This window comes from Bos javanicus, chromosome 10, assembly GCF_032452875.1.
Source record: "Bos javanicus breed banteng chromosome 10, ARS-OSU_banteng_1.0, whole genome shotgun sequence".
Classification (NCBI taxonomy): Eukaryota; Metazoa; Chordata; class Mammalia; order Artiodactyla; family Bovidae; genus Bos; species Bos javanicus.
Genome location: NC_083877.1, coordinates 50260609 through 50282454, shown reverse-complemented (window position 1 = coordinate 50282454; position 21846 = coordinate 50260609).

Here is a 21846-nt window from a genome sequence, read left to right as displayed (position 1 = left end):
AAAAGGTGCACTTATAACAGAAATAACATTTTTAGTCATGTTAGCTTAGTTATTCGATGCTAAGTCACTTCAGCCGTGTCCGACTCTGTGCGACCCCATAGACGGCAGCCCACCAGGCTCCCCGTCCCTGGGATTCTCCAGGCAAGAACACTGGAGTGGGTTGCCATTTCCTTCTCCAAAGCATGAAAGTGAAAAGTAAAAGTGAAGTCGCTCAGTCGTGTCCGACTCTTAGTGACCCCATGGACTGCAGCCCACCAGGCTCCTCCATCCATGGGATTTTCCAGGCAAGAGTACTGGAGTGGGGTGCCATTGCCTTCTCCGTAGCTTAGTTAACTTCAGTCTAAATTTAATTAATCCTGACTATGTATAGAACTTTTCCCTCAGGATTCCTCTCATAATCTCTAATCACTTTTTGTATCCAGCCTGTCTTTCATTTTTTTACCTGAAGAAAATTAACTAGTTTATTTTCAGTTAAAATGTAATTTCATTTCTCATATCTTTTTATTGAAAACATACATTTAATCTTCTGTATTCTGAAAAGTTACTGTATTATTTTTAATAGCTTTAATTACATGTGTAAATTAGAATCCTCAACTCTTAAAACCTTAATTTTAATAAAACTAAGAAATAAGTAATTATGCACTGTCTTTACATTGGCATGTTATAAATTGGTGAGCTTGAACATCAGTGATAATTTTTAAAAGCATTTGTATTCTCATAGAGAACATCTTAGATGATACCAAACATTTTCATTTATATTTTCAAATACTTTCAATTTTCTTGTTTTTTTTTTTTTTAGTAATTGATGTCTCAGTATCTTTTAAATAAATAAACTTTCAACACTTAGCTTAAATTGGCACAGCTTTAGAATCTTAAGTTACTAAACATACGGAAGGATCATATTAATTACACATTATAAAATATGTTTAAAGTTTTTATCCCAAAGTTTTTATCTCATTTACATTTACCTAGAAGTTTTATCATGTCCAGTTACTTCCTTGCAAGAGATTGCTGCTGCTGCTGCTGCTGCTAAGTTGCCTCAGTCGTGTCTGACTCTGGTGCGACCCCATAGACGGCAGCCCACTAGGTTCTTCTGTCCCTGGGATTCTCCAGGCAAGAATACTGGAGTGGGTTGCCATTTCCTTCTCCAATGCATGAAAGTGAAAAGTGAAAGTGAAGTTGCTCAGTCGTGTCCGACTCTTAGCGACCCCATGGACTGCAGCCTACCAGGCTCCTCCGTCTATGGGATTTTCCAGGCAAGAGTACTGGAGTGGGGTGCCATTGCCTTCTCCATGCAAGAGATTAGTCAGGTCTTATTTATTAAACCTAGGTATAATAAAGTATTATACTTAATTTTGATGACTCTTAATGAAGTTTATATTAATTTAGATCCACACACTTAAACATTAATATCAGGTTTTAACTTAATATTGAATAGTTCCCAGTTCATGTGAACCTATAAGTCATCTTGGCCAGTTGTCTTTAAATGTAAGCATTTTTCATTAAATTAAAAAGAGGTCTTTATAAATCCAATTCTAATAATACCGTTTAGAAGTAGAGATATTTATAATGTGTACATAGGCATAAACTAGAGATCTCGTGGCTTTACTAAAAGCTTAGATATGAACCAGGTATTACAATATTGATATAAACTTATTAGTGACAAACAGTTGACATACCTTCAGTTGATTGCTCAGGTATTAAGGCATACTATCTTATAAGGTTTGGCTGTTGGAACATTCTCAGAAGTTTACATTTAAAACTGTCACTTCCTTTTTTCCTTGATCTTGCAGGTCTTGCCTGCTTAATTGGGCTGAGTCTAGGTCCTTGTGGCCTGTATTCTATTTGGGTTTATATATTCGTGAGACAAAGGCAGCTGTTTAGTTTTTTCAAGTATGGTTTTGTCATCTAAAGTTACTAAAATCAGTGGCAAGATTTTTGTCAAACTGAAGTGTAATTTACAAAGTTCTGTTTTATAACTTTAAAGTTTTAATTTATCACATCTTTAAAGGTTTGTATAAGGCATTTCAGTTCGGTTCAGTCACTCAGTCATGTCCAACTCTGCGACTCCATGGACTGCAGCATGCCAGGCCTTCCTGTCCATCACCAACTCCCAGAGCTTGCTCAAACTCATGTCCATCGAGTTGGTGATGCCATCCAATCATCTTATCCTCTGTCGTCCCCTTCTCCTCCTGCCTTCAATCTTTCCCAGTATCAGGGTCTTTTCCAATGAGTTGACTCTTCGCCTCAGGTGGCCAAACTATTGGAGTTTCAGCTTCAGCATCAGTCCTTTCAATGAATATTCAGGACTGACTTCTTTTAGGATTGACTCCTTGGATCTCCTTGCAGTCCAAGGGACTCTCAAGAGTTTTCTGCAACACCACAGTTCAAAAGCATCAATTCTTCAGTGTTCAGCTTTCTTTATAGTCCAACTCTCACATCCATACGTGACTACTGGAAAAACCATAGCTTTGACTAGGTGGAACTTTGTCAGCAAAATAATGTCTCTGCTTTTTAATATGCTGTCTAGGTAGGTCATAGCTTTTCTTCCAAGGAGCAAGCCTTTTTTTTTTAATTGGAAGTTAATTACTTTACAATATTGTGGTGATTTTTGCCGTACATTCACATGAATCAGCCATGGGTGTACATGTGTTCCCCATCCTGACCCTCCCTCCCCATCCCATCTCTCAGGGTCATCCCAGTGCACCAGCCCTGAGCACCCTGTCTCATGCATCAAATCTGGACTAGTGATTTATTTCACATATGATAATATACATGTTTCAATGCTATTCTCTCAAATCATTTCACCTTCGCCCTCTCCCACAAGTCTGTTCTTTACATCTGTGTCTTTTTTGCTGTCTCGCATATAGGGTCATCGTTACCATCTTTCTAAATTTCATATATACATGTTAATATAGTGTATTGGTGTTTTTCTTTCTGACTTACTTCGCTCTGTATAATAGGCTCCAGTTTCATCCACTTTATTAGAACTGATTCAAATGTATTCTTTTTAATAGCTGAGTAATACTCCATTGTGTATATGTACCACAGCTTTCTTATCCATTTGTCTGCTGATGGACATCTATGTTGCTTCCATGTCCTGGCTATTGTAAACAGTGCTGTGCTAGCATCTTTTAATTTCATGCCTTTATCTAAATCCTGCCAACTTCTCTACCTTTGGCTTTTATAAGGATCCAGTCAACAAGCTTGGTCTTAGGGACGAGTTCAGAAGGCTTTTTCTTTTTGTTCCCTGTCTATTTTACCTACTTTTATATAATAAGGCTCAGGGATTCCCAGAGTCCCATAGAGACGAGGAAGTCAGGCCCTTAGCCTAACTGTCCCAAAATAACTGATATCACAGTGTAAATTTTTATAGCCTGTAAAATATATAACTTAAAACTGGGGTAAACAGAATAGACTTGTTTAGTTTTTAATGTTGGGGGCCAGTAGGGGGTCCCTCTTGGCTCATTAACTTTAGGTAGTGTAGTGATACCAAATCTTACTTTAATCACATAAATGTCTATTTTATTTATCCTATTCTAAATAACCATCCAAAGAATTTTTTAAAATTTATTTGTGGTAACTCCTTTTTAAAAAGAAAAAAAGTTTTTACCTCATTGAAATAATAGAACTTTTTTGTTTTTTTCCCAAGTTTTTTGTTGATATTTTTAATCCTTCTTATTAGCATCTGTAAGGCCCATTGAGGAGAAGGCCTCTACGATGCTTCCTAAACCAGTTTTTCTCATTCAAAAAAAAAAAAAAGTTCTTAGGTTAATTAGACTTTTGTTTTCTAGGTACCAACAAAACAGTTGTTTACAATGAGAGTGCTCTAGATTTAATAATTTGTTAGTTTCTCTAATTTTAAAAGGATCCATCATTTGGTCACCAATTAAGAACACAGAAAGATCTCTTATAGGCCTAATACAAACAAACCTGCCACGGTTTCACGGTATGCAGCCATGAAGTCTGGCATGCTGCAGTCTATTGGGTCAAAAGGAGTCCGACACACTGAACAACAGCAGTAAAGAACCATGCACACGATAGAACACCTTAGGAAGATCAGACAGAACCTTTACATCTCAAAGACAGAGAAAAGGAGCTTCCCCCAGAGAAGGCCTTATTCAAGCTGTTACCAAGCCAGCTTTTAATTTTTAATTGTGCATGCATTAAAGTGCCCCCTCGATATTTAGGGTAAGACTTAGTTTCCTCAGTTAACTAGGTACTTGCAAGTGTGAGCTCTGTTCCTATGTCTTTCTATAATGGTGCCGCTGTGGTGTCTTTCAGCCAAGCCCTGGGTATTTCTTGGTAAAACCCAGCCTGTCCCCACCTGTGCCTTTCCACAGGCGGGTATTTTCTTTGGTATGTTTCAACCCTGGTTGCCCTGGGTGTCCTTAACTGAGTCCGTTCCCCCTCCCAGTGTCTTTCAGCTGTGTGGAAATTGAATTGTCTTGCTATCTTCCAACTGGGCCCCACCCAGTATCTGCATCCTGGATGGGTATTTCCCAGTGTCTTCCCACTGGCGCCCCCACCCCCCCCACCCAGTACCTTCCTGAGAGGTACCTTATAGATGTACCTGCTGCTGCTGCTAAGTCGCTTCAGTCATGTCCGACTCTGTGTGACCCCATAGACGGCAGCCCACCAGGCTCCCCCATCCCTGGGATTCTCCAGGCAAGTCCAGTGGAGACTTGAGTGGGTTGCCATTTCCTTCTCCAATGCATGAAAGTGAAAAGTGAAAGTGAAGTCGCTCAGTCGTGTCCGACTCTTAGCGACCCCAAGGACTGCAGCCCACCAGGCTCCTCCATCCATGGGAGTCTCCAGGCAAGAGCACTGGAGTGGGGCCCTGCTATACCCCACCATATAAAAATTCAGGATCTCAACCAATATAGGACATCCGAGGACCAGGAGAGACTTAGTCAAATCCATTCCAAACTCCCAAGGAAGCGGATGAACACAAGGGGCCACTGCTGGTAGTATGGCTCCGGTTTCTCATAGAGTTCAGAAAAATGGAGGATCGAAATCTGCTCTGGGTCACTTCCTGTTGGTTGCCAAAACTGTCGACTAAAAAATACAGTCACAACCTGAAAGTAGAGAGTTCTTTTATTTGGGGGGAATGTTTAGAACTCTGAGCCTAGAGACAGCATCTCAGCAGATCTGAGAAAACTGCTCCAAGGAGGCAGGAAGGGCAGTCAGATCACAGACAAGTTTGCAACAAAGGGAGAAGGCAAACATCAAAGATCAGATATCAAGTTAAGGAATATAGCATTCTACATATGGGAAGATGCAAACCTTTGAGCTCACTGAAGTCATCCCTTTAGTATGCCCTCAGCTCTCTGGGGCCAACCTTGTTTCCTTGTTCACCTTGTTTTTGCATTCCCCCAGCTCCTCAGAAATCACCATGGGGAATGGCAGCATTCCCTGGATCCCAGTTTTGGGAGCCCTCATTCACATTTGGAGGCCAGAAATCGCTGATGGCTGTGACATTTCTTGTTTGTTAATATGGCAGGAGATATTTTCATTTCATAGAGCAATCAGGCTTCCCTGGAGGCTCAGATGGGAAAGAATGTGCCTGCAACACACAAGACCCAGGTTCATTACCTGGATCAGGAAGATAACCTAGCGAAGGCAATGGCACCCATTCTGGTACTCTTGCCTGGAAACAAGAATGGACAGAGGATCCTGGAAGGGGGTGCATGGGGTCGCAGAATCGGACACCACTGAGCAACTAACACTTTCACTTTTTCTTTTCTACATGTCACAGACTGTTCGAGGGACTGGGCATAAACAAACTTTCCTTGCTTCATGGAGTGAACTTTGCAGTAAGAGGAGGGAGGCAATAAACGAAAAGTGTAAGAAACATGGTGGTAAGGGTAGTGAAGTGAAGTCGCTCAGGCGTGTCCGACTCTTTGCGACCCCATGGCCTGTAGCCCACCAGGCTTCTCTATCCATGGGATTTTCCAGGCAAGAGTACTGGAGTGGGGTGCCATTTCCTTCTCCAGGGGATCTTCCCGGCCCATGGATTGAACCCGTGTCTCCTGCATTGTAGGCAGATGCTTAACAGTCTGAGCCACCAGGGAAGTCCACGGTAAGGATTAGGGAAGTAAATAAACTAGGAAAGAGGGGCAAGAATGAGTGTGTGTGTGTGTGTATTTATATGTGTGTGTGAAGGGATATAACGTGGGAGTGGCTGGGAAGGTGACATTTGAGTCCTGAGTTACAGGGGTGAGCCATGAAGGTAACCAGGGATGCAGGTACAGGTAATGAAATATAAATAAGAACAGAAGCTCTGAGGAAGGGAGTGTTGGCAGGCCAGGAGCAGCCAAGAGAGACCCATGGCTGGAGCCATGCCTAAAGGAGTGGAAGAAGTGATTTGAAATGTGGAAGGGATGAGGTGGATGGCGTAAGACCTTTGAAGGGCCTTGTAAGGAATTTGGCTTTGGCTGATGTGAGAGCCATTAGAAGGTCATGAGCAGAACAGTGACATAATGTGGCTTGAGTTTGAGCTGTTTCCTGTAACCGCTGTGAGAAGAGCCAGAGTCAAGGGAGCAGGGAGCCGGGTTAGATGGTGGTGATATGGTCTCAGGGTGGTGACCTGGAGAGTGGGCAAACCCTTGGTGGTCCACACAGCACTTTAAGACGGTGACTGGTCTCCTGTCTCAAACCATCAAAAATATTAAAGGTGAAAGTTCTAATTCAGGTGATTCTTATTTTTAGACTAAAGTCCAATAAATATTTGGTTTTCTTAAGAATAGAAGAAAACAACAGAATGGGAAAGACTAGAGATCTCTTCAAGAAAATCAGAGATACCAAAGGAATATTTCATGCAAAGATGGGCTCAATAAAGGACAGAAATGGTATGGACCTAACAGAAGCAGAAGATATTAAGAGATGGTAAGAATACACAGAAGAACTGTACAAAAAAGATCTTCACGACCCAGATAATCACAATGGTGTGGTCACTCACCTAGAGCCAGACATCCTGGAATGTGAAGTCAAGTGGGCCTTAGAAAGCATCACTATGAACAAAGCTAGTGGAGGTGATAGAATTCCAGTTGAGCTATTCCAAATCCTGAAAGATGATGTTGTGAAAGTGCTGCACTCGATATGCCAGCAAATTTGGAAAACTCAGCAGTGGCCACAGGACTGGAAAAGGTCAGTTTTCATTCCAATCCCAAAGAAAGGCAATGCCAAAGAATGCTCAAACTACCGCACAATTGCACTCATCTCACACGCTAGGAAAGTAATGCTCAAAATTCTCCAAGCCAGGCTTCAGCAATATGTGAACCGTGAACTTCCTGATGTTCAAGCTGGATTTAGAAAAGGCAGAGGAACCAGAGATCAAATTGCCAACATCCGCTGGATCATGGAAAAAGCAAGAGAGTTCCAGAAAAACATCTATTTCTGCTTTATTGACTATGCCAAAGCCTTTGACTGTGTGGATCACAATAAACTGTGGAAAATTCTGAAAGAGATGGGAATACCAGACCACCTGATCTGCCTCTTGAGAAATCTGTATGCAGGTCAGGAAGCAACAGTTAGAACTGGACATGGAACAACAGACTGGTTCCAAATAGGAAAAGGAGTACATCAAGGCTGTATATTGTCACCCTGTTTATTTAACTTATATGCAGAGTACATCATGAGAAACGCTGGGTTGGAAGAAGCACAAGCTGGAATCAAGATTGCCAGGAGAAATATCAATAACCTCAGATATGCAGATGACACCACCCTTATGGCAGAAAGTGAAGAGGAACTCAAAAGCTTCTTGATGAAAGTGAAAGTGGAGAGTGAAAAAGTTGGCTTAAAGCTCAACATTCAGAAAACGAAGATCATGGCATCCGGTCCCATCACTTCATGGGAAATAGATGGAGAAACAGTGGAAACAGTGTCAGACTTTATTTTTGGGGGGCTCCAAAATCACTGCAGATGGTGACGGCAGCCATGAAATTAAAAGATGCTTACTCCTTGGAAGGAAAGTTATGACCAACCTAGATAGCATATTCAAAAGCAGAGACATTACTTTGCCAACAAAGGTCTGTCTAGTCAAGGCTGTGGTTTTTCCAGTGGTCATGTATGGATGTGAGAGTTGGACTGTGAAGAAGGCTGAGCACCAAAGAATTGATGCCTTTGAACTGTGGTGTTGGAGAAGACTCTTGAGAGTCCCTTGGACTGCAAGGAGATCCAACCAGTCCATTCTGAAGGAGATCAGCCCTGGGATTTCTTTGGAAGGAATGATGCTAAAGCTGAAACTCCAGTACTTTGGCCACCTCATGCAAAGAGTTGACTCATTGGAAAAGACTCTGATGCTGGGAGGGATTGGGGGCAAGAAGAGAAGGGGACGACAGAGGATGAGATGGCTGGATGGCATCACTGACTCGATGGACGTGAGTCTGAGTGAACTCTGGGAGTTGGTGATGGACAGGGAGGCCTGGCGTGCTGCGATTCATGGGGTCTCGAAGAGTTGGACATGACTGAGTGACTGATCTGATCTGATCTGATCTGAAGAATAATAACATTGATATTGGTGAGTCAGACTTTACAGAAAAGTTGTATACAGACAGCTTCTTTTAGTTTTTTTAATTAGCTCATGATGTAGATAGCATTATCTATTTTAATTGTATGAAAATTAGTAGAAGGTAAAATTCAGACAGAACAAAATGGCACTAAAATGAAAGTTTATTTCATGAGCTTCTCTCATTAGCTGATTTGCTCACATCAACTATGTTTCCCTCACACCGCCTAAGTTTGAGTCTATAGAGAAATCCTCTAGCACATAAAAGCATGTCATTTATGGCCCCACCCAAACACGATGAACACAGCACAGTCTTCTGTGCCTTGAGTTTTTCACTTATTAATTCATCTTGGTGCCCTTCACATTCACAGAGGGAATCAATCCCCGGTCTTAATGTCTACATAGAACTCTATGGTCTGGATGACATTTTTTTTTTTTTTTTGCATTTAAAATATTTATCCAAGCATAGTTAAAATATTACATTAGTTTCAAGTGTTCAGCATAGTAATTTGTTATTTTTTTAGATTTGTGCACGGTCTTAGATATAAGCTTCTTTCTCTTAATATATATTTTTTTATTGAAATATAGTTGACTTACAACTGACAAAGAACTAATCTCAAAAATATACTAGCAACTCCAGCAGCTTAATTCCAGAAAAATAAATGACCCAATCAAAAAATGGGCCAAATAGACATTTCTCCAAAGAAGACATACAGATGGCTAACAAACACACGAAAAGATGCTCAACATCACTCATTGTCAGAGAAATGCAAATCAAAACCACAATGAGGTACCATTTCACGAGAGTCAGAATGGCTTCGATCCAAAAGTCTACAAGCAAGCAATGCTGGAGAGGGTGTGGAGAAAAGGGAAGCCTCTTACACTGTTGGTGGGAATGCAAACTAGTGCAGCTACTATGGAGAACAGTGTGGAGATTCCTTAAAAAACTGGAAATAGAACTGCCATACGACCCAGCAATCCCACTGCTAGGCATACACACTGAGGAAACCAGAATTGAGAGAGACACGTGTACGCCAATGTTCATCGCAGCACTGTTTATAATAGCCAGGACATGGAAGCAACCTAGATGTCCATCAGCAGATGAATGGATAAGAAAGCAGTGGTACATATACACAATGGAGTATTACTCAGCCATTAAAAAGAATACATTTGAATCAGTTCTAATGAGGTGGATGAAACTGGAGCCTATTATACAGAGTGAAGTAAGCCAGAAAGAAAAACACCAATACAGTATACTAATGCATATATATGGAATTTAGAAAGATGGTAATGATAACCCTGTATGCGAGACAGCAAAATACACAGATGTATAGAACAGTCTTTTGGACTCTGTGGGAGAGGGAAAGGGTGGGACAATTTGCGGGAATGGCACTGAAACATGTATAATATCATATAAGAAACGAATCGCCAGTCCAGGTTCGATACAGGATGCTTGGGGCTGGTGCACTGGGATGACCCGGAGGGATGGTACAGGGATGGAGGTGGGAGGGAGGTTCAGGATGGGGAACAGGTGTACGCCCATGGCGGATTCATGTTGATGTGTGGCAGAACCAATACAATATTGTAAAAAAAAAAAAAAAAAGCAGTGAAGTGATTAAAAAAAAAAAAAGAAATAGGTGGTAGAGGTAGCCTTGAGTACCAGCTTAGGCCCTGTGACTTGCTGCAGAAGAGGGATTATATAAGCTATGTTTTATGTCACTTAGTCATGTTTCCCTTTCCCCCAGAGCCTGTGCTTTAAAAGAAAAATAATGGAGGCAGCTAATGTTTTAGCTTCAGGTGAACGTGTGACCAACTTCTCATCTCTCCCGATCTACTTACTCTCTATCCTTCCTGCTGCGTTCCCTGGATCCACATGTGCTTAGTTGCACCCAACTCTTTTGCGATCCTGTGGACCGTAGGCCACAGTTCCTCTGTCGATGGGATTTTCTGGGCAGGAATGCTGGAGTGGCTTGCAATGCCCTCCTCCAGGGGATTTTCCCCACCCAGGGATTGAATCCGTGTCTCCTGTGTTTCCTGCATTGGCAGGTGGATTCTTTACCATTGAGCCACCTTGGAAGCTTATTCCCGGGGAGGTTGATCTAAATGCACTGCATCTCTTCCTTGTGGTTTCTAGTCCAGTTCAACAACAAGGGAGCTCTGAGAGAGGATCAGAGGAAGGGAGAAGAGTTAGGTCAGCATATTTATGCTCTTTCTATAATCACGGTGGCTCAGACGGTAAAGCATCTGCCTGCAGTGTGGGAAGAGAAGGCAATGGCAACCCACTCCAGTACTCTTGCCTGGAAAATCCGATGGACGGAGGAGCCTGGTAGGCTGCAGTCCATGGGGTCGCTAGGAGTTGGACACGGCTGAGCGACTTCACTTTCACTTTTCACTTTTGTGCATTGGAGAAGGAAATGGCAACCCACTCAAGTCTCCACTGGACTTGCCTGGAGAGTCCCAGGGACGGGGAGCCTGGTGGGCTGCCGTCTATGGGGTCGCACAGAGTGGGACACGACTGAAACGACTTAGCAGCAGCAGCAGTGCTGGAGACCCGGGTTCGATCCCTGGGTTGGGAAAATCCTCTGCAGAAGGAAATGGAAACCCATTCCAGTGCTCTTGCCTGGAGAATTCCATGGACTGAGGAGCCTGGTGGGCTACAGTCCATGGAGTCGCAAAGAGTCGGACACGACTGAGTGACTTCACTTTCACTTTCATAATGACTGCCCTGTGAACAGGCTGCATCCTTCCACTAGAGGTCCTAGCTCCCGTCAAGCAGCTCTTTGCGCAGAGATCTGTTTCCCGGTTTTCTTTTTCTTTTTTAATTTAATTTTATTTTTAAACTTTACAATATTGTATTAGTTTTGCCAAATATTGAAATGAATCCACCACAGGTATACCCGCGTTCCCCATCCTGAACCCTCCACCCTCCTCCCTCCCTCACCCTCCCTCTGGGTCGTCCTAGTGCACCAGCCCCAAGCATCCAGTACCGTGCATCGAACCTGGACTGGCGACTCGTTTCATACATGATATTATACATGTTTCAATGCTATTCTCCCAAATCTGGTTTCCTGGTTTTCATACTGCCTATCTTTCCCTGCCCCCAAAACTTGTATGTGGTAATGGTACTACTAAGTTACTAATACCAGGGTATTTTATTAACACTTTTGGTTTCCTTAAATCCTAACCACATTTTTGTAGAGTCCCTTTGTTAAACTCTTCTCAAATTACCAACTTCACACAAATAAGTGATTTCTTTTTTTGGTGGGGCCCTGACTAATACAGACAGATTTTCATAGGAACCACAGGGGTAATAGAAAGATCAAAAGAAGACCTTTGTTTAAAATGTGTGTGAAATTTCTTTGAAGAATATGACTTTTAGAAATTTAAATGGAGCATACATAATACATCTAGAAAGATGCATAAAACATATGCTGCTAAGTCACTTCAGTCGTGTCCGACTCTGTGCAACCCCATAGACGGCAGCCCACCAGGCTCCCCGCCCCTGGTATTCTCCAGGCAAGAACACTGGAGTGGGTTGCCATTTCCTTCTCCAATGCACAAAAGTGAAAAATGAAAGTGAAGTCGCTCAGTCGTGTCCGACCCTCAGCGACACCATGGACTGCAGCCTACCAGGCTCCTCCACCCATGGGATTTTCCAGGCAAGAGTACTGGAGTGGGGTGCCACTGCCTTCTCCAGCATAAAACGTATATAGTTTAAAGAGTAATTTACAAAATGAACACCTATATAACCAGTACTATGGTCAGATATAGAACATTGCTGGCTCCCCAGAAGCACAAACTCCCGACTCCACCCTCCAGTTCTAATCACCTTTATTCTGTGTTTTATGGCAATTGCTTCACTGCTTTTCTGTGTTTTACCAACTAATGTATATTTTATCAGCAATGCAAGCATCCTTTATTTTTTAAATTTTATTAAAGTGTAGTTGATTTACAAAATAAGAATCAATTGAAAAATGAAAAAAAAAGAAATATAGTTGACTTACAGTGTTTCAGGTGCACAGCAGGGTGATTCGGTTATACGTATACACATATATTATTTTTCAGATCATTTTCTATTGTAGGTTATTACAAGATATTGACTGTAGTTCCCTGTGCTATACAGTAAATCTTTGTTGCTTGTTGCATATCTATTTTTTTAAAAATTAGAAATCTAGCATTCTACTCATACTAAGTCATAAAAGTGGAATCAAAATGTCATGAATTTTTTAGTTAGGCAAAAATTCATAAGTTTTCTAAAAAATATACATTATACATACTGTTTACATGTATGTATTTGGAAACTTTTCTACTACACTTGATAAAGAACATTTAAAAAAAAAGAGTTGCAGTAATTGGAAAACACAAACTAAATGAAATGGGAGCACTGAATATGAAATTAAAAAAATAAACTAGATACAAGATCATCATATAGTCCAGTTGTTTTTAAGCATAGCTGCTCATTAGAAACTTTTTTTCTCCAAAGCTCATATCTGTAGCTTTGGAGAAAAAAAGCAATAACTGGGCATTTGTATTTTTCAAAAAGTGTCAAGATAATTCTGATGTGCATCTGGATTTTAAAAAGTAATTACAGGTTTTTCTATTAAATGGTAGTTTTGGTGATACAGAATTCTACTTTTCTTCTTTTAAAGAAGCTGCCAAATTGTTTTCTGAAGTCCTTGTACTATTTTTCATTCCCACTGGGAATTCCATTTTTTTCCACATTCTTAACAACACTTAATAGGACCAATCTTTTAAATTTTGGCCACTTTAATAGAGGTCTTGGGGTTTTAATTTACATTTTCCTAATGATTAAGCATCTTAATATGCCTTTTTTTGGCCACTTGTGTATCTTTTTTTGGTGAAGTGTCTGAATCTTCAACCTATTTTTAATTTGTTTAAAAATTAGGTAGTTTTCTTATTTCTGAGCTGAGAACTTTTTTCTAACAGTTTCTGAATATGAATCCTTTTAAAATATCTTCATAAATATCATTCCTTTAGTCTGTAGTTTGTCTTTTTATTCTCTTAACAGTGTAACAGTGTCTTGCAGAGAGCAGGAATACTTAATTTTGAAGTCCAGTGTTATCATTTTTCTTTTATATATTGTGCTTTCAATGTTCTTTTGAAGAAATTTTTGCCTAATCCAGAGTCACAAAGATTTTCTGTGATTTCCTATAGATAGGATAGTTCTAGACTTTACATTTGTATAATTTTGAGGTATTTGCCCAGGCTTCTTTTATATATATATATATATATATATGGATATTCAATTGTTTGAGGGTTATGTGTTGAAAAGACTATCCTTCTCCAATGCACTGGCTTGGCGTATGTTGTTTTTAAATCAGTTCATATGTACATGGGTTTTTCTACTCTGTTCCCTTTATCTATCTTTCTATCTTTATACTAATATTAAGCTTGTTTTCAATACTATAGCTTCCTTGTAAGTCTTGAAATCAGATAGTGTGAGCTCTTCAATTTTGTGCTTTTTCAAAGTTGTTTTGGCTAATTTGAGTCCTTTGCATGAATTTTAGGATCAGCTTGATAACTTTCTAGGGAAAAAAGGCTGAGATTTATTTAGTAAGATTGATTTCAGTGAACCTATGTATCAATTTGGAAAGCTAATGGTAATTGGTGCTTTTACCTTATTGCTGATAAGCTTAGGACCTTCAAGTCACTTTGAATCCATTTACATCCCACCTAACTTGCATGCTATTTTTGTCAAATATTTAAGTTCTAGTTCATTTAAAACCCCATGAGTTGTAGCTGTTACTGTTTTATATTCATCTAGATTTATTGTTTTTCTTCTTCCTTGTTCCAGTTGTCATTTCTTTGCTTCTACCTGGGACTGAATTATCCAGCTTTAATATCATTCTTTAATATTTCCTATAGAGTGATCACCCAATAACATTCTCGGTGGTGTTTAAAAAAATTCTTCTCCTTTAGTTCTTGAAGGATAATTTCACTGATTCCAAAATTCTAGGTTAGATACTGTTTTCTTTCAGAAGCTTGGTGATATCTTTTCATTATTTCTTGGTTTCTAACCCTTAGGTTCTATCATGTTAGCTGATTTGGAAAACAATAAGTTGTTTTTTTTCTGACTGCTTCTAGATTTTAGGATTTTCTCTTTGCTTTTGGTTCTCTGCAGTATTCCTATCACATGTCTAAAAAAGGATTTTTAAAATTTATTCTGCTAAAGGTTGGTAAGGCTTCTTACATCTGTGGATTACTATCTTTTACCAGGTTTGGAGGACTCTCAGGTAATACCGGGGCTTCCCTGGTGGCTCAGCTGGTAAAGAATTCCTTGCAATGCGGGAGCAGAGAAGGCAATGGCAACCCACTCCAGTACTCTTGCCTGGAAAACCCCATGGACGGAGAAGCCTGGTAGGCTGCAGTCCAAGGCGTCGCGAAGAGTTGGACGTGACTGAGCGACTTCACTTTCACTTTTCACTTTCATGCATTGGAGAAGGAAATGGCAACCCACTCCAGTGTTCTTGCCTGGAGACTCCCAGGGACGGGGAAGCCTGGTGGGCTGCCGTCTATAGGGTCGCACAGAGTCTGACACGACTGATGCGACTTAGCAGCAGCAGCGGCAATGCAGGAGACCTGGGTTCAATCCCTGGATTGGGAAGATCCCTTTAGGGGTAAAGAAGCACCATCTCATCAGTCTGTAACTGACTTTGAAATGGTTTAGAAAGCAAACAAAATATTAAACTTGGAGAATCTTAAGGGCATAAAGGAGTTCTTTATACTAAATTTTTGCAAGTTTCCTGTAAGTGAATTGTGTTGAAGATATTTTAGGACAGAGTGAAGAGTCCAAATGAGAAATTCTATTGTGCAGTGTCCCCCAAATGTGGTAACAGATGTAGGAACATCTGTGCTGTCCAGCCAAGTCACATGCAGAGCAGTGACAGTTATCAGTGACACAATCTCAGTGACAGAACCCACCTCTTTGCCTAATGGTTGTTTGATGTATGTTGTGAAAAAATAGTGTAGATACTGAACACTTAATTTGTTAAGCAAGTTCTCTGTTATTCAATTTAATGTTCACCACACTTTTGTTTCTAGGAATATCTCATTGTTTAGAATTGAGGAAATATGGTGTTGATGGGTAGCATTGAGAGGACCTGGTGATACATTGGTATTAGGAAAAAGTGGGTTCCAGGAATGACTCGGATTTCTCTTAAAAGCCATTGTTACCCTTTAGTGATGAGAGATCTGGAAGAGAGGCTGATTTGTTTGGGAGAGGGGCTTGTAAATGAAGGGGAAATGGAGATGCTAACATGAGACATTTTAGATTGCAAGAGACACCTGATGGGAGAGGAATGTACAGATTTGAATTCTGAAGGAGAGGGGCTGGGAGTTGAAGAAATTTGTCCCTCAACCAGTTACAGCACATTTGGGATGGGCTTATGTATGTGCATTAAACATAAAACAAAGAATAGGAAATTCTGGTAAATGTTAATTGTTCCACATGATGTGAGTTTTTCAGGGATTCAGCACTAGGACTGAAGTTGTCCAGTGGCTATGTGTCTTTTTCTTGTATCCTTAGCCCTGTACTAAAGTCTCAGACGTCTTTGGGAGAGTTGAAGGGAGACCAAGGGAGCAAGACTGACTGCTCAGCAGGTTCCCAGCATTGCCATTTTTCTGAACCTTGAATGCTGGAGTTGTGAGTTATAGACGGTAGGATTTTGGTCAGTATCAAGAACTGAGGTCCTTGAATACTGCCCCAAATTAAAGACATGCAGAAATGCTGATTTATCAGAAGGAATTATAAAGTTCTCAACATGTTTATGAATCTTAAGTAAAACCAATAAACAGCAACAATCTCTGCTCTTGACTCTTCTTCTTGATGCCTCTAATAACTCAGTCAATACACTTGATAATTAATGCCTGGAATTTCCCAGGGGCAGATGGGGCTATGAAGAGTATACACACACACACACACACACACACACACTTCTTTTTCAGAAATCGAAGAGGAGGCAATACTTGAAATTTCTGTAGGGCTAGCATTTCTACAAAACAAGACAAACACTAGAAGAAAAAAAATCACAGCAATATCTCACATGAATACTGATGCAAAAATTCTTATCAAGATGTTAGAAAAGAAATTCAACAGTATATAATGAGGATACTACATTGTGACCAGGTGATGTTTATCTAGGAATTCATGTTTGGCCTAATGTTTGAAGAACATTTGAACATCAGTGTATTTCACCATGTTAAAAGACCAAAGAAGAAGCATAATCATCTCAATAGCTACAGAAAATGCATTTGGCAAAAGCCAACATCCATCTCTGCTTAAACTCTCAGCATACTAGGCATCCTCAAACCTCTTTAAAAAAAAAAACCAAAACCCTATCGCTAAAATTATACTCAATGGCAGATGATTCAATGTTTATCTCCCAAGATTAGGAACAAGTCAAGAATATCTTCGTAAGTCCCCTACATAAGAACCTTCAAGTTGCAGACTTTCAGAGATGGGAACGTGTGTTCCATCAACATCAGGTGTGAGTGAAATTGCTGCTTGCCTTTTGATTGTTAGTTGGGTGTCTAGGCTGACTTTGGGCTTATGCACAAATTGGATTTATGAATATGCTCTTGAAACAGAATTCATTCATATGTAGGGGACTTACTGTACTCCTAACAATTTTGTTCAACATGGTACTGGAGACAGAGACTGATACCACTGCTGTTTCAGAAAGGAACCCTTGTGTGAGCACTGTGAAGAGTGAGCTGATTGGTGGTTGGTCCAAAGGTGTGAGACCAGGCAATGTGGCAGACTTTATCACAGATCTTAGTTGTGAGAGCAAAGACGGGTGACCTATTTGACTCTTCTGTCCAATGGAGAAATGAGGTGTCTATGGAAAACACTCAATTTTCATGTGCAAATGGAGGAAATAAACTTTCTTGGAATCACTAATATCTATGGCTAGATGAATGCGTCCCTGGAGAAGGACATAAGCATTCATTTTACAGACATTCCCAGAAGGTCTGCTGTGTGATGTATATACATGTATGAGTCTTAATGCATATAGATATATGTATTTGATATAATAACAACATTGATATTAATGTGATAGTATCAGTAATAATACTCAACATTTACTGATTATTGACCATATGTCTGGTTCTACAACTGTGCTTCATAGTCTCAAAAACCCTATATGAAGTAAACAGTATTTAATTTTCTTACTTTAGAGGTACAGATACTGAAACTTACAGAAATGATGAAATTTGCTCAAGAATGGGTGTGGCGGAGCTAGAATCAGAGCACAGTTGCATTTGAGATCAAAGCTGATCCTTATAAATGCTAGCCAGTATGACTTTCTTGCAGCCTGTTTGCACCTTAATTGTCAGAGTCTCCAGTCCTTGGCCATGTGGACACACTGAGGTGGTGGGGGGAGAAGAGGTGTGAGATGTTTGAGGACAGGTGGTTTTCTGATTCTTTCCTACTAGGCTTTCTTCTCAGGGACATTTCCTTGTTCATAGTTAACTTATTAAGAGCTATGCCCAACAGTGGGGCTACTGGTTATGGAGCAGTGTCCAGACACCTCTGGTTGTTACTCTGGGAAAGTTCATCCTTGTTGGACAGCTGTATTTGCTTGAAAGTTTTTCTCTGTCGAGTTCAAATCTATCACTTGGACCCAAAACATGAATGCTGGGGGCTGTTGGGCAAAGAGTATGATGCAACCATTGAAATCCTCTGACCAAAGGGAATCTTGAAGGAACCCCATGATGTCGCTGAAGAGTCGGGAGCTAAAGGTGGTGGTGGGGGGAAGGGAGTGCTGTGAGCCTCGGAAATGTCGAGGTGAAGGGCTTCTCCATGTGGTCTGGGGCTCTTGCCCAACCTGACCCTTCCACTACGGTCACCGTCCTCCCGCTTCCCTATGTGCTCAGCGCCCCCCCCTTTTTTTTTAAAAGACAATTTCCCTACAACCTTACAGTCCCTGCATGTTGAAGCCAGGCAGACAGCACCGTGTTGCTGCTCTTCATTTCTGCTTTCAGATGGTGAGTTGATCACCACTTCTTATGACAGCACCAGTTAGCTGTATTGCAAGCTGTTCATACCTCCAGGTTCCTCCAGATGCCTCGAGCATCTTGGCCCCTGGATCTAAGTACTAGAGCGTGCCTGGTACTTAGTCCCTGCCAGTCATCCAGGGTAACCCCAGTGACTGGAGGAGTAACTCATTCATCCAGTATTCTGGCCCCACCATGTTTCTTCCTCTCCATGTTAGCAGGTCACTGCTTGGACAGGTCCCCTTGCAGAATCTGAAATTACAAACCCTGAAGCTCCTTTCTGCAAAGGTGAACCTCTATCTTTTCTACATCCTGCTTCCCCCTAGACCTGCTCTGTGATAGCATTTCAACTTCTGGTGCCTTGAAAGTCTTCCTTTTTTTCTCAAAGCCTGAGTCCCTGCTGGCTTAGTTTGTTTCCCTATCCAGTGTGGACCTCATGCTCATTTCTTCTGCTCTCATGAACTTCCCCCTTTCTTCTCACCCTTTAACTTTCTTTTCAGGAACCTAGTTGATTTCTCACTGCAGGTAAGCCTCAGTTCAGTTCATTTCAGTTCAGCTGCTCAGTCATGTCCAACTCTTTGCAACCCCATGAATCGCAGCACACCAGGCCTCCCTGTCCATCACCGGCTCCCAGAGTTTACCCAAACTCATGTCCATCGAGCCAGTGATACCATCCAGCCATCTCATCCTCTGTTGTCTCCTTCTCCTCCTGCCCCCAATCCCTCCCAGCATCAGGGTCTTTTCCAATGAGTCAACTCTTCGCATGAGGTGGCCAAAGTACTGGAGTTTCAGCTTCAGCATCAGTCCTTCCAATGAACACCCAGGACTGATCTCCTTTAGGACTGGTTGGATCTCCTTGCAGTTCAAGGGTAAGCCTCAGTCAGTTCACATACAAACTGATGAGATAGTACTGGCGGAACACAAATCCAAAACCAAAACATAACCACATTGCTTGATTTCCCTATTACACAGTTAGGTGATCATTCTTTAGCTGACCCCTCAGTGCAGTTGGGTTCATTTCTTTACCCTCAGTTACTCTCTTATTCCCCTCAGCTGTTGGGGATATCTTCATTTGCAACCTCATTCTTCTTTGTGCATTCACTCAGTGACCTAGCCTTCCTTCTTCATTCCTTCCTTCCTCATTCTCTCAGTGACCTAGCCTTCCACTTCTCTGAGAAGACCGTGGCATAAACTTCCCTGTTCCTCAATAAGGGCTCACCACATCCCCATGCATTCTTTTCAACTCACACCCCCATGTCTCAGAGGAGGAAGTCATCCTTCCCCTTGCCCGACACTGTCCTGTCTGCCTCAGCACTTGTTATCATCTACTTCACCAATAATCATCCCTTCTTTATTGTACCTTAAATTCCTCTCCAGCCTCCCCTTTTTTGGCCATGTTGCATGGCTTACAAGATCTTAGTTCCCCAACCAGGTTTCAAAGGGGCACCCCACCCCACAGTACAAGCTCAGAGTCCTAATTACTGGACTGCCAGGGAAGTCCCTCCACACCCTTGAGTCTACCACAATTGAACCCAAGCGTCCGCATCCTTATACACAAAACCTCTTTCTCTCCTTTCCGCCTCAGTGTACCTTTCCCCAGCACAGTGTTTGGCTTCTATTTAGCATCTATTTCATTCTAACTTTCATTATAACAAGCTGCCTCATGATTTCATAACTTGAATCTCCTATTGTATTTTTACATCTTGAGAACAAGGATTTTAAACCACTTTGTATGTTTTATTTACACCTTGTCCTGGGCTCGATGATGAAAATAGCGTTTGTCCTTCTCCAATCTGATGTAAAACATGCAGGTCACTGTGTCCTACTGGGACCTGCTGAGCTTGTTGTGAGACCTCTCCATGGTGTGACAGCAGGTCAGCACAGGAATGGGGCAGGATAACTTCACATTTTGGTGGAAATTATTGCAGGAAATGGTAATGAAGTGCCTCTTTAACCTGGAATCACCACAGGACAGAATGCTATGAGACAACTTGCTAACAGATGGCAAATAGCTAAAATTTCCATATTGACTGATTTTCATCATCAACCAGACGAAAGGAGAATGAGTCATACTGCAATAGTATTTGTTGCAAGTGCTGGCTTCATGAGAATTGTTTAGACAGCAAAATCTCTATAATGAATAATTCACGTTGGCATGTTTCGCAAGGATGAAACTTTACATGCTTCAGGGAGACAGGTGTGTTGAGCTGGAGGGATGTAAAAGGAAAAAAAAATGATCAGGGTGTATATTACATTCAAATCAAGAAATGTAAATATCCTGGATAAGCAGATCTTATTATAAGACTCTAATTAAGTGAAAAAATTAATTAATCCTATGATTCAACAGATTTTTGTTTGAGTTCTTGTTATGGGCAGGATACTGCTTTACGCATGGGGGACACAGCAGAAGCAAATGGAGTCCTTGCCTTTATGGTCTCAGAAGGGCTGACTGAGGAGGGGACATTTGAAGGAAGGCATAAACGGAATAAGGCATCAAGCAAGGGAGTATGTGGGGCAAGAGTATCCAAAGGGAGGGATTGCACATGAAAAAGTCCTGAGGCAGGAGGTTCTAGAACATCTAGGAATAGCAATGAGGCTAGTGGGTGAGGAATGAGGTAGAGGAAAAATGTTGCAGATACAGCCAGAGATGGATAGCCATGCTGATCAACCAGGCTAAAGACAACATGTGTGTTAAAGCACTTAAAAAAAAATCCCAGTTGCTTCTAAATGGATTTAAATAGAATTAACTTACTTAAGTGTTGAATAAATTAATTAAATAGAAACTATTTACTCTGTGTATCTTATATATCCACTGAAGTGCGTTACCCTACAATCTCTGTTGTTGTTCAGCACCTCAGTCATGTCTGACAGTTTGTGAGCCCATAGACTGCAGCATGCCAGGCTTCCCAGTCCTACACCATCTCCCAGAGTTGGTTCAGACTCCTGTCCATTGAGTCAGTGATGCCATCCAACTATCTCCTTCTCTGTCGTCCCATTCTCCATCTGACTTCAATCTTTCCCAGCATCAGGGTCTTTTTCAATGAGTCAGCTGTTTGCATCAGGTGGCCAAAGTATTGCAGCTTCACTTTAGCATCAGTCCTTCCAATGAATATTCAGGATTGATTTCCTTTAGGATTGACTGGTTTGATCTCCTTGCTGTCCAAGAGACTCTCAAGAGTCTTCTCCAGCACCACAATTTGAAATCATCAGTTCTTTGGTGGTCAGCCTTTTATTGTCCAACTTTCACATCCATACATGACTACTGGAAAAATAGTCATGTATAGCTGTATAGCTTTGACTGTATAGCTTTGTATATACAA